Source organism: Sminthopsis crassicaudata, chromosome 3 (genome assembly GCF_048593235.1).
Source record: "Sminthopsis crassicaudata isolate SCR6 chromosome 3, ASM4859323v1, whole genome shotgun sequence".
Lineage (NCBI taxonomy): Eukaryota > Metazoa > Chordata > Mammalia > Dasyuromorphia > Dasyuridae > Sminthopsis > Sminthopsis crassicaudata.
This window is the reverse complement of record NC_133619.1, coordinates 250,105,759-250,129,037: the sequence shown is the minus strand read 5'-3', so window position 1 is coordinate 250,129,037 and position 23,279 is coordinate 250,105,759. Positions and strand designations below refer to the sequence as shown.

The 23,279-nt window shown below is 35.3% G+C and overlaps 1 protein-coding gene across 1 annotated transcript in view; it reads left to right on the top strand.

Annotated features, from left to right (window-relative positions):
- AFF3 (ALF transcription elongation factor 3) overlaps positions 1–23,279 on the top strand; it is a 660,643-nt gene that overhangs the window by 394,538 nt on the left and 242,826 nt on the right.

Sequence of the window (23,279 nt, the reverse complement as noted above, 5' to 3'; positions counted from 1 at the left end):
AATGCCAATGTAGAGGTTGAAACTCTGAATCAGACAAGAGAGCACCATTGGTGCTTGCTGAATGTTTGGTAGTAAGATAATCATAGGAAAAGATTGGAGGATGGAGAGAGAGAAGTAAGAGACGCTTGGTGGCAGGACGAGGAGGAGAGAGGCTGGAGATTCCAGAATCCAGGATACATCTTTGGCAAGCTGCCTCCTTCACTTCTCCTCCTAAAGACAAGGACTTTAATTTATCCTGACTCTGGATGACCTTGAGGCCCTCCAGGGAGTTAGCCCATACTCTACAGGCCAGGATCTCCAAGCAAATTGAAGGTGGGGATTATTTTAGAAGTTTCCTGAGGCCAGGTGAAAAGTGTGTGTGTGAAGGAGTTTGTGAGCCAGATACAGGAAATTTAGGGTTTTCTGACCCAGGCCCCCCACAAAGATCAGGAGACCACAGAGTCCTATTACAGCAATACCATTTAGTTAGTTGGCTCTAGTTCATTACTCTATACTTGTTCATTGTTTTGGTCTGGACCTGTGATTTCATAGGTATAAATAACCTAAGGTATAGAAACATACCACAATTCATCTTGATGCCTCACCTCTAACTTACAGTCTTAGAAGGTTGCCTGGGGCACTGGAAATTGAAAAATCGTGCTCAGAATCAAATTTTATTAATTTTTAAAGTTTTATTTTTAGTTTATGGAATAAAACATGCATTTCCATGACATTTTATAATAAAAATGATGATTGTATATAAAATCAAAAATTTATTATGTACAACTTGCTATTCCTTTTAAATATATAATAATAATATTTTTCATTTTTTCCACATGTCAGAAGAATAAGTTGAATTTGATCTTTATTTCTGACTCCTTTGATAGTCCTCTTGAAGAGGTTGATCGATAGATAGATAAAGCATTTATTAAGTTCTTACTATATGACAGACACTGTACTAACAACTGGAGATGCTAACACAAGGAAACAAGATGGTCCCTACCTTCAAGGAATTTACATTCTCAAAAAGGGAACAGCTAGGTGCTGGATCTGCAGTGAGACAGACTCATCTTCCTGAGTTGAAATATGACCCCAGATACTTACTAGCTAGGTGACTCTGGAGAAGTTACTTAACTCTGTTTGCCTCAGTTTCCTCACCTGTCAAATGAGTTGGAGTAGGAAATAGCAAACCATTCCAGTATCTTTGCCCTCCCCCCCAAAAAAAACAACAACCAAAAAAACTCAAATAGGGTCATGAAGAATTGGACAAGACTTAACAACACCATCATTACAAATAGGAGAGCTGGAAAGGGGGATGATATAGGGAGAGTAAGAAGAATCCGGAAGAGAAGAAAGTAAATCATGGTTAAAGTCCTTCTTAAAATGGTTGTCCTAGGATGAAGAGTCACCAGCCACAGACAGAGACTTTTTTCTTAGAGTCAGGAAAATCTCTATTTGAATCCTATTTCTCATAATACTAGTTGTGTGACCCTTCATCAAGTTAACTAATCTCTCAGTACACCAAATAACTCTGATACTATAAATTGTTCAGAATGTACCATTCTGAGGTCCTTAAACTAATTAAACCAGTTAGTCTAGAATCTAGTTTATTTAAAGAGAAAAAAAATCTAGTTTTTAAAATTACATGTATATATGTAGGTAACATTACATACATATACATAAAGTTACATATATATGCATACATGTGTTTTCTATATGTATGTATATGTGTAGACATAGACATATAGGTATTATTTCAAGGATTATCTTTAAATAAATCGAGATAGATATAAAACAAGGACCATGACTTGCCTAGTGATGTAACAATTAACATCTTTTTTTTATTTCTCAATAATATTATATTTTTCCAAATACTTGTAAAAATAGTTTTCAACATTCATTTTTGTAAAATTTTGTGTTTCAAAATTTTCTCCTTTTCTTTCTTACCTTCTCCCTCCCTAACACAGCAAGCAATCTGACATAGGTTAAACATATTTCCATATTTGTCATGTTGTACCAAAAAATCAGATCAAAAGAAAAACCACAAGAAAAAAAAATTAAGCAAACAAACAGCAACAACAACAAAAACAAAAACAAAAACTTGAAAATACTACACTTCCATCCACATTCAGTCTCCATAGTTCTCTCTCTGGATGTGGATGGCATTTTCCCTCCAAGTCTATTGGGATTGCCTGATTCACATTTATAAACCACTTTAAGGTTTTGTAAGATTTTTCTCACAACATCACGCCCTATACCTTAATTCGTGAACTGCATATATTTGAGGGTGATTTATTCAAGAAACATTTCTTAAACTCTTACTATGTGCAGAACATTATGCAAGACATCCAAATTATAAAGAAATAAAGCAATGCAGTCCTTTCCTTTCAGGACCTTCCAGCCTTGTGTTGGGAAAAGAGATAAGGACAAATAGCTTTAATGTGATCTAGCCTATGGCCAAAGCAACTGGAGAGTCAAAGAGGAATGAAATTATTAGGGAGGAGAGATCACTTCTCACTGAATGGTTCAGGGCAGAATTCCTGACCAGTCTCTGACTTGTGCTGGAGCATAGCACCAAGCTTCAGAATGAATCATTTTCTGTGCCAGGCAAGAATAAGAGTGCATTTTCGAGATATTTTGTGGTTACACCAGCAACCCTTCATCTGTGATATTGGAACCACCATTGGAATGGTTGAAATAGCTTTCTGCCTTGTGCCAGTCCTAGCTCTGTGTTATAATTAGGAAGCTGGCTTATTTGAAATATAATCTCACAGGTGCAGCATTTGTCCTCGACAGGTGATTATGTTTTGATTTTTATTATCACTTCTAAAACAAAATCCTTCTGTCCAAAAGTGAGGAAAGTGATTTTAGAACATAAAACATGTTCTGCCACAAATGAGATATTAGTGTAAAAATGCTTAAATGTTGCTAAATATTTACCCAATACAGGGTTTCTACCTTCTGCCAACCTGAAGCATTTTCTTGGCAAGTGTGCCGAGTTGGGAACTTTGGAAATCTTTGTGCATGGTTCCTCTAACTACATAAATACAACCATCTGTCTCTGCTAGGTAAACAGCTTGACCCTTGTTCCTTTCGCTCATTCTTTTTATCCTTTGTTTTAATTCCTTGAAATTTGTCCAAGATAATCTTGACTCTGCTGCTGGTCCCTTGTTAGTAGCCAAAATAACACACTTCTGAAAAACTCCAGAAATATCTGGTGCATTCATTCTTTTCCACCATTATTTGAAACCCTTCAGAGACCTGAACTCTTAAATCCCCCACACCTTCTATATTTGCATATGCTTACATGTAGGTGGGTAAGTATATGCATGTGTGTAGGTATGTACATGTGTGCATAGTATGCATGTGTATGTGTGCATACATAATCTGTACATATGTATGCATAGGTTTAGCTGGTGCAAGTATATGTATGTACATACCTATAGGTGGGTACATAATATGCATGTGTATGTGCATGTACTTAAATGTGTGCCTATTGCATAAATACATTTGTATTTACATGTATATACATATACTTCATATATTCACAAATATAAAGTGATGGAGGAGACCCTAGCATCTGAATGAAACAGGAAAGGCTTCATGTATGAAGATGGTACTTACACGGAGTTCTGAAACAAACAGGATTCTAAGGGGCGAAGGTGCAGAAGGAGTGCCTTTTACTCTGAGGGACAGCCAATATAAAGAAATGGCAGATGTAGTATTTTATGTGAAGAACAGCAAAAAGGCTCATCTAACTGAACCACAGAGGTGGGGCGGGGAAAGAATAAGCCAAAACAAGGCTGGAAGATAGTTTGGGTCCAGGTTGTGAAAAGCTTTAAACAGCAAACAAAGGAATTTATATTTAGTCTTCCAGAGAATGGAGAAACATTGGAATTTATATAGTATATGACCAGAGTTATATTTTCAGAAAATCACTTTAGCAACTATGTAGAGAAGATGGACTGAAGGGGAAGAAATGTGAGGCAGGGATAGAAATGAAGAAGGAGAGAAGTTATGGGCAACTGAACTAGAATGGTGGTCTTATAAGTAGAGAAAAGGTGACAGATTTGAGAGATATTGTGGAGGTAGAAACAAAATGTGGTAATATTTTATCTTTGTATTGATAGAGACTTGGGAGTTAAGGATAACACCAAATTTGTAAACTGGAGTGACAAAGAATATGGCAGTGTCCTTGAAAAAAAAAAAAGGATCATTTAATCCAATCTCTTTTTAAAATTTTATTTTGACCCTAAATACCAACAAAAACATTTTTGCTACACATGCAGCAGCAGAAGCAAGCCCTAAGCCCAACATCTTTAAAGATTATTGAGTCTAATTTGTCTTGAAAGCATAAATCCTCTCTTTAAGAATTCTTTTTTAGATACTTTCTCTAGGCTCAAGATTATAACATGCTGAAGAGGTTTAAAAAGTATTTGTGGTTCCTCAGGGCACTAAAGGAGCTTACAATCTAGATGAGTACTATAAAAAGAATTGTGTTTAGTCATTTTCAGTTGTATCTGAGTCTTTGTGACCCCATTTGGGGTTTTCTTGACAAAGATACTGGAGTGGTTTGCTATTTAATTCTCCAGCTCCTCTGACTGATGAAGAAACTGAGGCAAACAAGATTAAGTGATTTGTCCAGGAAGGTGAATCTTCCTAAACTTCAATGCTGGCTCTCTTTCCATTGCACCAATGAAAGGGATAAAATATATTTTAAAAACTGAATGTTTTTTTTTTCCTTAGAAGAAAAAAAAAGTTGGGGAAGGAACCAATTAAGATAGCCATTAAATATTTGAAGCATCTCATGTGGGGAAAAAAAGGCTAGCTTCATCCTGATTGTTACCCAAAGAAAGAACTAGTAGAAATTTTAGGGAAGTATATTTCGGTTTATTATGAGCAAGAACTTCTTAACAATTATAACTACTGCCAAGTGAAATTGGGTGCCTCAATCAACCAACAAACACTTCTTAAGGATCTGTAGTTCCAAGCACTAGGCTGGGTACTGGGTATACCTAGGCAAAAATGAAGCAATTTCAACCTTCAAGAAGCTTATATTCTAACAAGAAATATTAAGTTTTCCAGCAGTAGAAGTGCTTTAAAAAAGACCAAATAACAAAATCTATCACCAGTCTCATTCTCTCTAGGTAATAGGACCTGACAGAACACATACTATAATGACATAGCTTTCAAAAACACAAGGTCATAGCCACACTCTGAGGAGGTATTAAAAGAGATTTTAAACTAAGAAAAAGTTAGCAATGGGCTTGTATAGGCAAAGCAGGTACAGATTATGAATGTAATCTTAAATGTTAGATCAAGAAGTCTGGACTTAATTTGATTGACAATGATTACCTCAGATTCCAAAGATCAGGGAAATGACATGATAGAAGAGGTGTTTTTAGAAGATTAATTTGGCAGCAACACTTATAACCTTTCTTAGAAAACTAGATGCAATCTCCCTCACTTGCTTATACTCAGTTCCACTTAAAGATAGAGACCTCACTCAAAACTGATGATATCATTAGCCACTAATAATTGCACTTTGGGTAAGCTCATTTAACAGGTTGTGAATCCAACTAACTGTGTTATCATCTAGTCCACATTTTCAATCTTGTTCGAAAAAGAGAGAGTGAGAGACTTTTTAAAAGGTTTTGCTCAGAATCAGATAAACTGTATTTGCAGCATCCCCCTAATCTAACAGTCTAGTAACTCTGACCAAAAAAAAAAAAAAAAAAAAAAAGAAAAAGGAAATTATTTTACTTTGGCATGACTTAGTCTTAATGAAGCCATGTTGCTTCTTTGTGATCATGGCTTCCTCATCTAAGGTAGTCACAAATTGTCTTTTTTTTTAATATTGTATCCTGGAGATTTAACAGGAATCATAGATTTAGAGATGGAAGGGACCTCAGAGATCACTTAACCTTTTTATGTAAAGCTATGGAGACCCATGTATAAAAATGAGTCATATATGGCAATGGGCTGCTATGTGTAGTTCAAAAGGAGACAAAATAGACATCTTTAGCCTTTTCTCCTTCTACATTTCTCTAAGGGAGACTTTCATTTCTTCCAGGAGAAGAAGCAAGAGATTATGAGTGCCCTCTTCAGAAAGAAAGGATATTGGGCTAGAAGCATATCTATCTATTTCCTTAAATAGTTCATCTAGGGGATGTAATCCAGTCCCGTCTAACTTTTGATCACATTGTCTTTTCTGAGGAGAAAGGGGACCCCAAATTCTATTTCCAAGGCTTGTTTCTTTTCCCACCTAACACCACAAACAATGAACACACAGAGATAAGAGGAAACCCATTAATCCAAATCATAGCAAAACAAATCAGAGAAGGTATACATAGGAGAACATATATTAGACAATAGTAAATGAAGGGACTCTCATGCTATGGCTAGCACTTGCTTCCAAAAGGAGTTTGATCTTAGTCTGATTCAATTGATCTAGGAAAACTCTGTTCCTCCTATAGAAGTCTACCTTGACACAACATATATGCGAATGTCTTTTCTTCTTTTTTCTCCATTTTGAAATGTAAAAATATATTATTACTTCTGCACTAAAAATATAATTTTTCCAAAAATATACCAGAAAAGGATTAATGTGATAGAAACCCAATATCTCCTTAGAAACATAATTATGAATCTATGTATCAATTACATCTAAAATGTAATTTTAGCTTATGTTGCTGGTAATCAAAAATAATTAGGATAAAACTACAATTGGGCTTTTGTTTGTACTTTGAGTCTTCTAGCTAATTATTGAAACGGGCAGCTAGGTGGCGCAGTGGATCGAGCACCAGCCTTGAATTCAGGAGGACCCAAGTTCAAATCTGGTCTCAGACACTTAACACTTCCTAGCTGTGTGACCCTGGGCAAGTCACTTAACCCCAGCCTCCAAAAAAAAAATATATTGAAACAGTATATTTATCAAAAGCTTATTTATTGAGCATTTTATGTGTGTGAATACTGGGTCAGATGTTAAGAGATATACAAAGTTATGGCATTTGTGATCTATTTTCAATGATTTTATAATCTTAATAGATTAACTAATAACTATAAGATAGTGTATGTATATTCTGCTAGTTGAATGACATAGTTCTGCTGATAAAGTTCTTCTTACTTTCAACATGGTAGAGGTAACAAGATGTTGGAATTAGGGGACCTAAGATCAAATCTTAGTTCTGCCATTTGTTATCTGTATAATTTTAGGCAAGTTGTTTTATCTTAAAAGCATCATCTCTCACTCTCTCTTCCTTTCCCTTAATCTCTGTCAAATAGGTAGCCTTTCTCCTTGCTGAAGCCATACCCTCTACATTATCCCCTGTCTTCCCCAGCAGATTCTTCCTTAATCATTCCTTTTCCATCTTTCTAAATTTTCAGCCTCTCCCCATTTACAGTTTCTTTCATTCCCATATGCCTTCAAACATACTCAAATCTCTCATCACCTCATCTCACCGTCACCTTCACTTGAAGCTTATATCCCCAGCAGTTATAATCCTCTGTTTTGTCTCTTTCTCAGTAAAATTCCTTAGAAAAAGCTGTCTATACTTGCTTTCTCTACTCCTTTTTTTCTTATTTATTCATAGGCCCTTTGCATTCTGGCTTCCAACATTGTCACCCAACTAAAACTGCCATCACTGAGATTACCAGTGATCTCTTAATTGCACAATCTGTCAATCTTTTTTCAATCCTTATCCTTCTAGTCTAAACATATTCCCTAATTTGATTTCATAATCTTTCCTGGCCTCTCCCCCCAGATTATAACCAACCTGGGGTATTGCCTGATTCTTCTCCATCTGGAAGTCCCTCTGGTCTTTTTTTCCTCTTTCCCCTTCCTTGTTATTTACATTTTCATTTTTTCTGTAATGCTGTCAGGGAAGCTTCTTCAGTAAAGTCACACAGAAACATCTGTCTTTTACAATATGATTGGAGGCTTCTGCTCCAGAGAGGCTAACACAGTAGTTGGCTGTCTCCGACACCTGCAAAGATGCTCTCCTCACTTCTGCTTCTGAGTTTTCCTGGCCTTATTCAAGATTCAGCTCAAATCTCCCATTTTGCAGGTGATTTTTTTCAGATCCTGTCAACTGCCAGGGCCTCTGAGATTTTCCCCTGAAATTACCTTCCATCTACTCTTTATATGTCTTGTAAGTACATAGTTATTTTCATATTTGTCTCTGCCAATGAAACATGAACTACTGGAGAACAAAGACTATTTTTGCCCTTTATATCTCCAGCACTTAGCTAGAGCTGGCATGCAATAAATGCCTAATAAATGTTTGTTGAGTGACTGATAGAATGAAGGTAGAAATTATGTTTGTCTAAACACTTACAATGCAAATATGGGAACTACTGGTTTACTGCAATTCTCTCTTTCTTTTCACCTTTTTTCTGGAAACACTCTTCTGTGCTTCCTAATTTGCAAAATGTCTTTTCTTCCTTTACTCTATTTAAGACATATCTCAGCCTTTTTAATCATTTATTTGGTGTCTCCTCATTTAGCACTAGGTCTTTGTTCTCTTCAAATAAATTTTCCCCAGGAACAAAATTCATCTTAAACCTTTTACTAAAAATTTACTCATTTTCATTTTGTTTTTGCTTCCATTTCTTTTGGCTAAAAATGCATATTATTCTAATTTAAAACCCTCTTCTTTCTTCTTTCTACACTAGTCCTTTCCTTGTAAATCTCTGAGTCTCCTTATCTTAAATCCATTTTTTTCTTTTTTCAGTGGAATGCAACCATTTGTTTGATTTGGGATGGGGAGGGGGGGGTGAGATATCTGGTTGGATTTCAATTATGTTGTTTCTAGGACATGGTATTCTAAATATATAAGTGCCAGAGTTGACTTATAACTATTTGGATTATTTCAATAGACATTTCCTCTCCCATGCAAAGTCTTTGAAGATTATGTTGTAAGACTCACAATCATTCTTGTTGAACCAAGACAGCTAAAACACTTTAAAGGAGCTAAATAATATGCAGTACTTTCTGTCTTCTCATATGTACAAGGATAGCCTTTTACGAGTAGGTGAAGTCAATTATCCAGATACGAGCATGTATTTCTTTTTTTCTTTTTAAGGACTTATTTATTGTGAGGGAGTTTACCCAGGGAAGTTGCTAAGAATGAAATCATAGAAATATGACATGGTTGACATGCTGAGCTTGCATTCCACTAAAAATCCCTAATCTTTTTTCCAAAAGATTGCAATCTAGCCACAACATATCCATCTTGTATTTATGAAATTAATGTTGGAGAACACAACTTTATATTTATCCTGACTAAATTTCATTGTTTAATTTGGCCCAGTGTTGTGACTTCTAAAGATATTTTTGGAGCCATCTATAACTACAGTACTCTATTTTGCTCACATTCTGCTATGCCCTTAAATCTTAATCCACTCATGTTTCTTAAGAAAAAGAAACCAAATGTCAAAGAACCAGTTGCGGGCAAGTCCTCTAACTTCTCTAAGCTTCATCTTTTATTCTTCATCTGTAAAATTTGAATAATATTTTAAGTATTTAGTGTATATAATTGTAAAGAGGAAAGCAAAATAAAGTTTTGTCATGTCACTATATTTCTCTGTTATTTTATATTATAATTATTTCTGCCATGTTGTTGTTGTTTGTCTTTTGTTCTTAAATTTGATCTTAGTTGTTGTCCATCATTCTCAAAGAGGACCAAAATGACATCACTATTGTGATTAGAATCGTATTACAGTTTGTCCAACTGTGACTGGTCAGACCAGTACACACTCAGAATGCTCTGCCACAGGTCAGACACAAGTAATCCCTATGAACATTTGGAGTAGACTCTCTAACTCTGCACATTTCATGTTTCCTCTGAGCTAATTCAATTCTGCTTTGCTTATAAAGCACAAGGATAGTATCTTCTCTGATGATTGCACGCCATGCTGGGTGGTCTTCTGCCAATGTCTCCCATGTCATACAATCAATTCTGAAGTTCTTAAAAGAGACTTTGAGAGTGTCCTTATAGTATCACTTTTTCTGACCACCTTATGAGCATTTGCCCTGTGTGAGTCTTCCATAAGATAATCTTTTTGGCAAATATCCAGCCAAACATAGCTCTGCAATAAAGCTGGGATGCTTGGCAGTTTAATTCAAGAAAAGACCTCAATGTCTGGTATCTTATCCTGCCAGGTGATCTTCAGAATCTTCCTAAGACAATTCAAGTGGAAGTAACTCATTTTCCTGGCATAATACTTCTAGACTGTCAAGGTCTCACAGACATACAACCATGACATCAGAGAGAGAATGCCATGACATGCAAATGAATCAAGATTTGAGTCTGGGAAGGCTATGCAAGGTCACCAGTTTCATATTGTCCTCCAGAGCCATCTGGGTCAGATATAGATCAGGACGACTGGAGATGGCCCTGGATGAAACGAAAGATCTTAGCTTTTGTTGTTTTTTTTAAACTTTTTATTTTCAAAATAAATGCAAAAGATAGTTTTCAACATTCACCCTTGTAAAACTTTGTGTTCCAGATTTTTCTTCCTCCCTTCCCCTAGACAGCAAGAACTTGGCCTTTTTAAGCAAAGTTCTTCAACACAGCTCTCTTTGACTAAGGCAACTGTCCTTTCAGTAATTAAGGCTAGTATCTTTTTACCCAACTGGATTATAACCCCCATGAGGTCAGTAACTAGTATCTTATTTAGCTCTCTTTTTTCCAACAGTGTTCCCCACAGAATGGGAAATTAATCAGTGTTTGTTGAATTGATCTAGGCCATTTAGAGCCTAAAAGCTCTTAGAGCAGGTTTTATGGAAAAAGCTAATGGTTTTGGTTTCATAGCAGTGATCACTTCTTGGAAATTGATTCCAGATATCCAACTAAATCAGAAGAGGTCCTTTATCTAACTGCTCACACAGTGGTTTGGAAGCAAAGGGAGTTAGGGAGGCAAATTATTATTTAATATGCATGCTTTTATTATAGGCTCTATTTGACTGTAAATAATTAACCAGTTAAACATTAAATAATTAACTCTGTGAAATAGATTAAAAAGTAAACAAAGTAAATGTGCTCTCTCGTTTTGATCCCTTCCCCTTATCAAAGCCCTAGGAAGATGCCATTATCAATGATAGCCAAGATACTCAAGTCTTGGTCTAATTCATATTTCCTGATTTTTATGTGGTGTGGGGAGAGGGTGACCAAGTAAGCTGAAAATAGAAATATAGCTGCAGTGTAGTGGAAAGATCCTTACACTAATATCAAGGTAACCAGATAGCAGCTAGGTGACTTCATTCCAGGTCTGTTTCCTTGAAATAAAGTGATTTAATCTAGGAGATAACTTTTGTGTAAGATCATATTTCTCTAAATTCTGGAGAAGGAAATGGCAAACTACTACAATATTCTTGCGAAGAAAACCTCACAGGTAGTATGGCCCATCCAATGCAATTTGTCATGAAGAGTCGGATATGACTGAACAACAACAAGGTTATCCTTGATTCTAATATTCTATGAACCTTTTACTGCATGTCAAACAGTTCACAAGTCTGCTCCCTACCCTTTGCTATACTTAGCACCCTAGCCAGGCTTCCCTTCCCTAAATTTATCCCAAAAAGTTATATTCCCTTACAAACTTGAGTCATTATAAGGATTAGATTGTTGTCTACAGAGCTGCTAGGAAGTCACGTATCTGGCCTGGCATAGTGCTAGCTTCAAAGTATTGGGTAAGCCAAGAATAAGCTGCCAAAGGAGTAATTGATTACAGTGACCATTTCAAGCAAACAGATCTGAAATTTGGTTCTTTTCTTATAAACGTAATCTGCTTCATCTGCTTTTAATTCAGAAATAAGTATAGAAGTGGACAAGTCCAAAATTCAGAATGTGGAAAGATCTTTTATAATTGTTCCCCCCTCTTTTTTAAACAAAGGCAACTTTTCCAAACAGTTCGTAAAGTAGACATTCTTTAAGAACACTGCTTCTTCTCTTTTAGGAATATATAATAGAATCAGTTCTTCATGTCCTTTTGCCAGTCTCCCCTTTGCCAATAATTATCTGTCAGTTTCTTAATGTAAAAAAGATGGACTTGAAATAGATAACAAGATTAACTTCTCCCTAGTTAGAATGTAAACTCCTTCAGTACAGGGACTTTTTTTTTTTGATAGAAAGAAGGGATTTCTTTATAAAGTTTATAAATTTATTTCCTCACATCAGTCATAAGAGATAAGAAATACAAGTATTTTTATCCCTATTTTATAGATGAGGAAACTGAGGTTCCAGAAATAATCTATGACTTTCTTGGGGCCAGCCAGCTAATGCAAAATTCTAAATACCAGTGATGATGAATTATGTAACTGGCTAATTGGGTTTCCTTGCTCTCACTTCCTTTGTTAACTTTTCTATATTGAGCTTCACCCCAGCAGGGAGCTAACTTATCCACCAAGAAAAGTCATTTAGATTAAGATAATATTAATAATATGCAACATTTATGTAGCACTTATTATGTTCTAGAAACTGCTTAAATGCTTTACAAACATTAGTTGATCCTTACAACAGCTCTATGTTGGCGCTATGATTATCTCTATTTTACACCTAAAGCAACTGAGGCAAACAGGTTAGCTGATTTACTCAAGGATATAAGTGCCAGAGGCTGGATTTTAATTCAAGTCTTTCTGATTCCAGACTTGGCTTATCCACTGAATTACCTATCTTCTGCCCTGAAAGAATGAAAGTTTAGAAATTGGGTGGTAGAAGAATGTGTAGAAAAGGAGTAGACCTCCACACTCCTCCAACAAGGAGCCATAAGCAGGGAGGAATAAAGAGGAATCCAAATGGCTTTCCAGTTTTTCCCCCAGGTCTTTCCAATGTGTGGCTTTATGATTTTGTTCAAATATCCAGAACATCAGACCCACCCCTATTCAAATGATAATTTTTAAAACTCATCACTATTCTAGAATTAAATGATTTTTGAATCATCCCAGGCTCTAGTCCTTATCATTACTATAGGTAATTGAAAGTCATCTGTATGTACAAACAGGGACTTGAACAGCGTGTGTGTTGTGGTCGCTCTGATTTTACAAGGGCCATTAAATTCATGAAGCTATTTTGTGCAATCAACATCAAAACCTGGTTCCTCTATTATAAGCATGAACATTCTGAGAATTCAACATTCATTACTTCCATTGATGTGGATTTTACTACTTTAAAAAAAAATTATGCAATGTTCACTTCAAAGAAAATACCCCCAAAGTAACATAGCATTACAATTATAGCATGTTAGACAGAATAATAAAATGCAAATTGAGAGAAACCAGGTAAGAGTGAAAAATTGGGTGTTAGAAAATATCATCGCCATAGATTCTGAGTAAATAAGCTGGACAAGGAACTCATGACTTGAAACACAAAGAGGAAAGAAAAGAAAATAGTTTCTCTCCCTCCCCCTTCCTTTTTTTTTTTTTTTAAAAGCACACAACAAAATAAAGAGAAGAATTGTGGAGCAGAAATGTTCCTGAAAATTTAAGTGAAAGGCTGTGACATGGCAAAGGAAAGGAATCTTTGTCTCTAATCAATAGTCTTATCCTCTCTATGGGTTGAAGTTCCATTGTCAACTCAAGTAACTGAGGTCAGAGGACAGAGGTATCCAGGGGCATAAGATTGATTTCTTTACAACAAAATAGCAGACCCCTTGCACTCTGAAGGTAACAATGAAAAACCAAATGCCACGTGGCCTGAATCCTTTGCCAAATGAAAGCCTAAAGTACTTTGGTACTTTAGCAGGCTTCTGAAGTGTGATATAGAGACTAAGGCTGCCCTCAACATTTCCATGCTAAAGAGTCAAGATTGCATTTACCAGTGTTACCCTTCCATAAACTAATGAGGTCACCTAGTTATCTAATACAAAACTCTTTCCTTTGTTGCCTGAGGCTGTTGCCTAGCATTTAAAACTGTTTCCAGGATTCCTATTGATTTTGATCCATATGGGGCACCCCACCAACTTAGGGCATTCACAATTAATCTTAGTGAATATGTTTGAGGGTCAGAAAAGAGGGAGAGAGAGAGAGAGAGAGAGAGAGAGAGAGAGAGAGAGAGAGAGAGAGAGAGAGAGAGAGAGAGAGAGAGAGAAAGAGAAAGTTAAGAAGCTTTGGTAATGCAACAAATTAAATTAGGAGATGTACCCTTCTAAGCTAATGTCCCATTCGAGGTTTTGTGTGTGACCTTGAATAGCATTGCCAGGAAGAATTAGTACACTTACTGCTATTCCTTCTGTTTTGAGGCAATGTACAATTTATTTTCCTGGATTTTCAGTTAAAGAAACAAGATTGTATTAGGTTTCTTGGTCACCATCTTTTTTTTTTTTATTTTGTTATTGGTATTTGCTTGTTTATCTGTATCTGTTTTCCTGGCAGCTGTAAATTGAATTTCTGACACCTTAGATGCCTAAGCTCTACTTTTGTCGCCCAGAGGGGACTGATGGAAAGAAGAAAAGGCATTTCTTTTTACCTCAGCAGCAACTGATTTTTACAGAAGTTTTCTCTAATAGCAATGACTATATATCATGTTCCCCAGGGACGAGGGCTGTGGTAAGAAAGAACTGGCATGAATGTTCTGGGACTAAGATCATCAGTTTGGCTGACTTCATGAGAGGATATTTTAATTCAAGTTTTGTTAGATTTGGGGGATCATCCAACTTAACTTTTTTTTTTTTGGTGCAGTGGGCTACTTTACCAGTCTGCAAAAGCCCATTAGTCTTTTCTCAGAAAAGTGTTTTTAAATTCAGAAGATCACAAAGGGGATAAATTTATATTGGAAAAATAATCATTAAAATATTTTTAAATCATGTCCACAGGGCCTAGGTAAAAAATGTCCTGTACGAGGGGTACCACAATGAATCAGACTCACCTCAGTCAGGTCAAGTCAAGAAACAAGTCAATATAAATTTATTAAGCATATTTGTGTGCCAAAGTAGCGCATAGCTCCACCTACTATGGAGCAGTTAGATAGCTCAGTGCATGGAGTCAGAAAGACTCAGCTTCATGAATTCAAATGTGACTTCAGATAGTTTCTAGTTGTGTGATCCTGCCCCATTAACCCTACATGCCCCAGTTTGCTCATCTGTAAAAGGAACTGAAGAAGGAAATGACAAACCATTACTAGTATCTTTGATAAGAAACCCCCAAACAGGGTCACAAAGTGTTGAACACAACTGAATAACAACAATTATGTGCCAGGCACTGGGAATAAAAGGCAAAAAAGAAAAAAAATCCCTATTTTCAAGGCGTTCACAGTCACAATCATGGTGATATTGGGCAAAGAGAAAGCATACAAACAATTATGTAAAGTGTCCACCTTGTAGTAAGATTGATTTCTTTTAGCTATTTGTGTGCTTTTTCCTCTGTTAAAATGTGAAGCAGACAGTACAGTTGTATTTTGTTTTGTTTTGTTTTATTTCTTTTGTATCTCTAGGAATTAGCATAGTCCTTGGCACACAGAAAGCAGTTGATAAATGTAAGTTGACTGACTGATTTTACTGAGATCAATCCAAGAGCTCTCCTGAGGATGCTGGTATTTCTCCTCCCTGAGTGACCCATATAGCATCTTTCATGAATCTATTCCGACTGACACTGACATTCCCTCTCTAATGAGAGGAAGAGCGGTAGAGAACAGGAGAGAGCTTGCACATGTCTATTAAGACTGTTTTGTAATGATTATGTCTGTTTAACTTAATTTTCAAGGACAGGCTGACTCATATATCGTGTTATCATTCCACCGTGATTTTATTTCCCACCAATATATCAAAGAATTATCTCTAATTTTTTTCATCTTATTCATTTAAAAGTTTTAATCAGTTCAGTCTTCTAGAAAGTGCTCCATTTCACAGGCAGAGGCCTTCTGAAGTGCCATTCTCCCTCACCATATTTAGTGCCATTGTAGTTCCCAGCATTTAAAACATGTACAGTATAATAAAAATTACTATGTTCTGCTGGTAGTGGCACTTATCTGATAAGAGTGTCATAACATGAATAAAATGTGTGAAAGAACTGAAAAGCTGAGTGATGATTCTGATATTGAAACTGCAAACCAGATGATGCTCTAATCTGCAGCACCTACCACCACATTGAGAAATACATTGTATTATGTTACATTTTTAGTCATGAGTGACAGGATTAATCTGGTATTATGGATAGGAAAGGAATAAGCTTCTGATCATAAGAAGTTCTGGAACTTGCTGTGGTCATTCAATAAGCCCAGAGGTATAGTAGATTCTTCCCCTGAGAGAGTCCTTGGTGGATAACAAGTTAGAAATTTTCATGGGAGGAAGAGGTTAGGAAATAATGACAGCAAAGACTATTATACAGTTACACAATGCAATTATTATACAATTTGTACAATGTTTTTCCGTGTTCATTAAATCTCTAGTTTCTGGTGACCTTAGGAAATGAGTAGATTCAGTATCATTAGTACCATTACTTAGGCAAGGAAATTGAGACAGAAAGAAGTTAAATGACTTAACAAAGTTCAAGACTGATTTTAATCAATCTGCACATATTCATAATATTATCTCACATATTATTGCCCCAACTTTATAGATATGTAAACTGAGGCTCAGAATGTTAAGTGACAGCTAATAAGTATTAGAGCCCACCATTTGATCCAGGTATCTAACAATACAATGTCATATATGACACCTGTCAAATGAATAATATGAATGAATGATGGAAGAGCTTTGTAAAAACCAAGTGATAAGGAAAGTGATTTTAGGATGGCATATGAACTGAATGTGAAAGTCAACAATAGGGAAATTTGAGATATGAGAGAGAGAGAGAGAGAGAGAGAGAGAGAGAGAGAGAGAGAGAGAGAGAGAGAGAAGGAAAGAGAAGGGAAGGGAAAGAGAGAGGAGGGAAGGGAAGGGAAGGGAAGAGAAGGGAAGGGAAGGGAAGGGGAGGATTAAAAAGAGAATTTAGGTCAAGAACACAATGGTGGAGAACAGAGGTGAAAGAGAGGGAGAGAGCAAAAATGTGGGAATACTTTACAGATGGAACTTGCACTTTTGGTCTCAAGGCTAAAATCATTTGTAGTACAGAGTAGAGGAATTGTGTGTGGAAGTAATGGGTAATAAAACTGGAAAGGTATACTGGGGCTAGGAAGAACTTGTATGTTTGATGAATTTCATTATTTTGAATGGAAAAATTTTAAGTGGACGTAATAAACATTTAATAAATGTTTGTTGGATTGGATCAAAATTGTGTTTTGCAGATAAGTCTGATTGTTGATTCCAAATGAATTGGGGTCAAGAAGACTACAAGTGAGAAAAATTCATTTTGGGGTCACAGAATATACATGGTTTAATAACTCTTTGGGCGTAATTCCAAATTGTTCTCCAAAATGATTTTATCAGTTTGCAATTCTGCCAATAAAATGAATTAGTGTCCCAAGTTTTACACATCCTCTTCAACATTTGTCAATTTTCCCTTTTACCCTTTTAGCCAATCTGATAGGAGCAAAATGATACTCAAGGTTGTTTTAATTTTCATTTCTCTAGTTAATAATGATTTAGAGAATTTTTTCTTATGACTATAAATTGTTTTGATTTCTTCATTGGAAAACTGCCTGCTCATATCCTTTCACTATTTATATTTGAGAAATGACTCATATTCTTATAGATTTGACAGAGTCCTTTATATATGGATATGTTACTTTTAACTGCTCAATATATAAAATGAGGGGGCTAGGGTATATGGTTTCTAATATTTCTTATAAATCTAGCTCTAATGATTTAAAAAGTACTCAGCAACAAGGTACATTATTTGTAATCAATTAACATAACCCTTTCCACCAGCCACGAAAAATTATCATTGGCCTATATACCTAAAGCCAAAAAGAAATTCTGGGGCAATAGATTTAGCTTCAGACTAGAATGAAACTTAAATAACAGTTTTTTGTGTTGATGAAAAAAACATCATTAGAATCAGAGTTAATATTATCTTATTCCATTCTTGTGGGAATAAGATGGCTCCTGTTCACCAAAAGATACTAAAAATATTCCCTGGACTGTTAGGTAACTGAATGGGTGAATGGGTTCTATGGGACTGTTGTCAGGTGGCCATGGCTACGTCAGAGAGTCTATAACAGTGAGCTAGAACACTGACTGGCTCCATAGCGAGGACATTTAAAATGTGAAGAGCTATGAGCCAAACTACTTAGACTATATTAAAAGTTTGCTTACATTCGAGGTTTAAATTCCCATGGTCTACAAGGGAGGCTCTTCTAAACAGATATTCCTTTCTGCAAAGGGCTATATGGCAGTCCAGCCCTATGGCTAAGAAATTCAAATCTCTCAAGAATCCAAACTCAAAATTGAAGATCCTTGAAGCCTTTGAGTTCAGAAATGAGATCTTGATCCTCTCTAAAATGAGAAGAAAGATCAAGGGGGAGGGAAACCATGCAGGTAGGAAAAGGGGCAGGAGAATTTGTAGAATGGGATGGGAGGTGACTTGGTTTTAGAGTCATTCACTCTGAAATTCTTTTTCTGTACAAGTCTTTGTTCATTGGTAGAAGTCAGTCATGCTGGGATAGAGTGGCAGCAAAAATGTGAAATTTGTGACTCAAGAAGACGTTTCCTGGTCTGATAGATTTTGAAATTAACTAAATTTCTTTTAGGCTGGAGATATGATGAAAAATTTACACATAAATCAACCAAGTACTCACATTTCAAGCTCTGTACCAATGTCCTACTTTTAATTTTTCATTCTAAAATGAAGGTGGTCTTAAGTTTTCAAATTCTTTGTCAAGATATCAGGCATGTCCTACTAAAGTGGGAAATACTTAACTTTAAACTTTAAGATAGACAACTTTGTTTAGTCAATATCAGGGAAGCTTGTAACCAGAAGACTGACTTTTAAGATGATGAAATTTTGGGGGAACAGCATAAGTATTTGTGACAAGAAGTATACAACCTTTTCAATGAAATCAAATGTCTCTGAAGTAGTAAAATGCTTGACTGAATTCCTGAGGTATTGAAATATGAACACAGAAAACCACATTTTCCAAATGACTTTCATTCTTAACCTCCTTATCTATAAACTAAGGAATATGGACTAGATGATCTCTAACTTTCCTTCTAGCTCCAAAGTCCGTGGTCCTCCAGTTATAATTTCAGATATTTTCTAATAAAAAAAAAAGGCAACACACTCTCTCACCTCAAACTATCAAAATCACAGTAAGTATCCTAACAATCTCTTTAAAAGAGTATTCTGTTTTGGGTCAGTGTGTAGCTTACATGTACTTAATTCTTTTATACAGCCCCTGCAGGAAAAGTTAATCTAATGGACAATCAATCCACATGGCAGTTGTACCTTCATTACAAGCAGACATATGTTAAACTATACCACGTTGTTAATTCTTATTTTCTTGGGTGTTCTCTTTGACTTGAATTTTAAGCAACCATATAAGCAAGGTTATTCCTCTAGGTATTCCCTCATTAACTGAAAGGACCACATGGAAACACTTAATCTTATAAAATGGAGCGAAAGCTAGTGAACTATATTGCATTGATATTTCGGTGTTATTGTGTCTTTAAAAATTCCCTAACCCTTGCTTTGCTTTCTGTTTTATATTTTAATCACTGTCGTAATAAACTGTTGATCTATTAAATACATTTTTATTTGATACTACCTATTACCAATATCAAAGCTTTTGAGTTTTGGAGTGAGATCTTGATCCTCTCTAAAATAAATAGGAAGATCAAGGGGGGGGGGGGAAATGTAGGAAAAAGAATAGAATTTATAGAGTGGAATGTGAAGTGACTTAGTTTTAGAGTCACTCACTTTGAAAATTCTATTTTTATATGTCTTTGCCCATTGGTTGAGGGAATAGTCAACTGCCCTGAGGATAGAGGAGTAGCAGAGCTCTGAAAATGTTTGGAAATTTTTCCCTGTTTAAAGTGACACAGGCTGAAGTACAACTTTCTTTGCCTCCACTCAGGAGAAACAAAAATGTATGCATGCAAGGCATTTGGGTACAAAGAAATCATTGCTAATAATTTATTCCAAAATACCGATCACAAAATGGGGAAGAGTGACATAGAAGACTGATTTGATAATAATACTACTTTATATTTAAACTCTATAGTTCTATAAGTTTTGCAAAACACTTTACATATATTTTCTCATGTGACCCTCACAACAATCCCATGAAGTAGGTGCTCTTATTATTTCCATTTTACAGATGACACAACTGAGAAAGAAGTGACTTATCCTAAGTCATTATACCAGGATTCAAATGTAGATTTCCCTGATTCCAGGTCTAATCCTCTTTTCACTTTTCATATTCTCCTTTCAATATCTGTAGTAGATATATATCTTTCTATATTCTATGTGTGCATACTGATGGCTTGATATCTAAACACACTATGTAAATCAGGCCGAGCCTGTCAGTTTGGGTCTGCTTTGTTCATATTCATAATTATGAGGTCAAACTTTGTAGGATAGGCAGTTGAATAGTTAATTTTTGATGAAAAATTGAGGAACTGAGGAGGAGAAGGGAGTGTATGGAGAAATGAAAACTAAGGAAGAAATGAAAAGAATGGTATAGAGAAGGACAGAGCAAAAGGAAACTTTTTACTGACCATTTTATTTTTATTTTATTTTCAGTAAAAGAAAATTTAAAAAACAAGACATGTGGGGAGATCATGTTTTTAGACCTATGTATCCATACTTAAGTTCCACTATGGTGTCTCATTCTGTACAGAGATAATCAGGGAATCTCAAAAGCTTTGACTAGTCTTATCAAACTGAAAAATATTTGAGTTTGAGCCTAAGGACAAATTCTGGATGTTTTTGGATTTAGAGCCAGTCAGACTAAAACCAAAGAGATTCATCATCAGATTAGCTACAGGTTGTTAAAATTTTTGGCCCTAGTGTTTCTCAGAAACAATCTAGGAAATCACAGTAAGGAGAGAAATTGAAGGAAGCATGAATGAAAACAGTCAGTGTGACTGGGATAGTAGGAACCCTGGTTCAGATGGATTTACAAGTAAATTCTGTCAAACATTTAAAAGGCAAATAACTTAGACACTTTGTAAAATTAATTTAAAGGGGAGGGGGGGTTGCTTATCAAATTCCTTCTATGAAACAGATTTGTTCAGATACATAAACCAGGGAGAGATGAAATAGACAGTGAAAACTATAGATCAGTATCAGGATTGAATATAGATAAGAAAATATTAAATAAAAAGAATATTTATGGACTGTCTGCTATATGTCTAGATACCTGGATAAAGCAATACCAAAGGAATAGAAAACACTTCTGTCTTTGAGAAATAGTTGGCAATACTAGAATGGGAATCACGTGATCTGCTACTAACAGTTGAACTATATATTTGTCTTTTCTGAAGCCTCAATTACTTTTATCTGTAAAATGACAAGGTTGGACCATTATCAATACTTCCAGCTCTAAAACATTATAAACTATCTATACTTTGTCCTTTTATTTAATAGAAATATTCAGTTATAAATAAACAATATCAATTTGTTCAGTAGTATTGTTAATTTATGTTGTTTAATAGAATATTTGTAATATTGTTCATTTATATTATTTAGTAAAAATATTCAATAATTAATGTTAATTTATATTCATATTTAGTTGCTATGACATTGAAAATTATAAATAATCAACATGGTACTTTTCAAAGTCATAAACTTACATAAACCTCTTCTATGGCGTTGTGTGTGGCAACAATATTTGATATTTTCCTTCCTGAAATACTAGCCATTGTGCTGATTGTGAGGGGAAAAGGAGTAGTCTTGATGAATAGAAACTCACCTCTTTTTAAGCCTCCTTCTCAATTCCTCATGGTGATCTCACTTATTTCTTACTTTTAATTATCATCTCTATGCAGGTGATTTTTAAATCTCTATTTTTAACTCCAACTTCAGCCTGAATTTGTTATCTTCCATCACCCAGTCTTGGAAATTTAGTCATCTTTAGCTATTTGTCTCTCTCATTTCCTCACATCTAGTCAACTGCTAAAATTCTGTCAATATCTTTGTAATATGTGATCTAATATATCTACTGTCTGGGATCCAACTTCTCCTCTTCCTCTTTTTTTCAATTTTATTTTGACCACCTCAGTTTAGAGTTTTACCAAATTGTTGCAGTTATTTTAATGGCATCCTAGCTGATTTCCATACCTCTAATACATCCTTCTCGTTGCCACCATATTAATCTTACTAGTAAATTACACTCTTCTGAAACTTTCAGAAGTTCTTCATTGCCTACTGAAAATAATCAACCATCTTAACCTGGTGTGAGTTATCCACTTCTTAGTTATCTAATTTACTTTAGATTTACTTTTCTCATCTCATTTCACCTTATTCCCCTTCATCCATTTTAGAATACTTAACATTTCCTTTGAATTTTGTATTCCCTACCCACCTTTTGTCATTCTGTCCCCTAATAATTGCAGTAAAATCTGTCTACATCTCTGCCTGTAGAAATTCTTGTCTTTCTTCCTATCCAGTTCAGGTACTACCTCCTCCATGAAGCCTTCTCTCCCCAAGAAATTACTCCTCTCCCTACCTTAAATCTCTAATACTATTCTCTGCTATACAGATAGGTCCCAATTAGTGCAAATAATGAGTCCCCTGAAATGGTTACATCATTCAGGTTCACATTAAAAACTTCCATTAGGCTGGGACCAAATGACTATATTTTATATAATTATAACTTTGAATAATGTTAATTTGAAATACAACCATTTCAAAGGATTTATTATTCAGATCATCAAGACCTAGGTGTCTACTAATCCATACTTTAGTTTATTTTATGGTTACTTGTACATGTTTCTTATCTCCTACTACTTATAAACTTCTTGAGGGTAAAATGTTTACCCTCCATCTTTATGTCACCTAGCACACTGACTTGTAGAAAGCATGTGCATAATAATGGAATTGAAGTACACTTCTCATCCAAGCAGGGAGGTAAGGACATCTCTTTAGCTAAATAAAGAGGCTATCTCTCTGCTTCTATTTATGATCAGATTTGGAAGTGAAAGGCACAAAGTAGGATTCACAATCTTATTAGTAAATTTTCTTCCTACCTTCTAAGCCAGTAGTATATTCTAAATTATTGTGGGTTGTACTAAAACTCTGGTGCTATGACATAAAAATGAAATTATCTTCTGCCTCTTTGTAATCTCACAAGTGAGATTGTCTTGCTTTTCTACTACCTACAGCATTTATATTGATAAACTGAGAGGCTTAATGTGAGCATCTCATCATAAAACCAAGTATCTCCTCTATCATTCCTGCATATTTACAAAACAAAATTAAGTAAAAC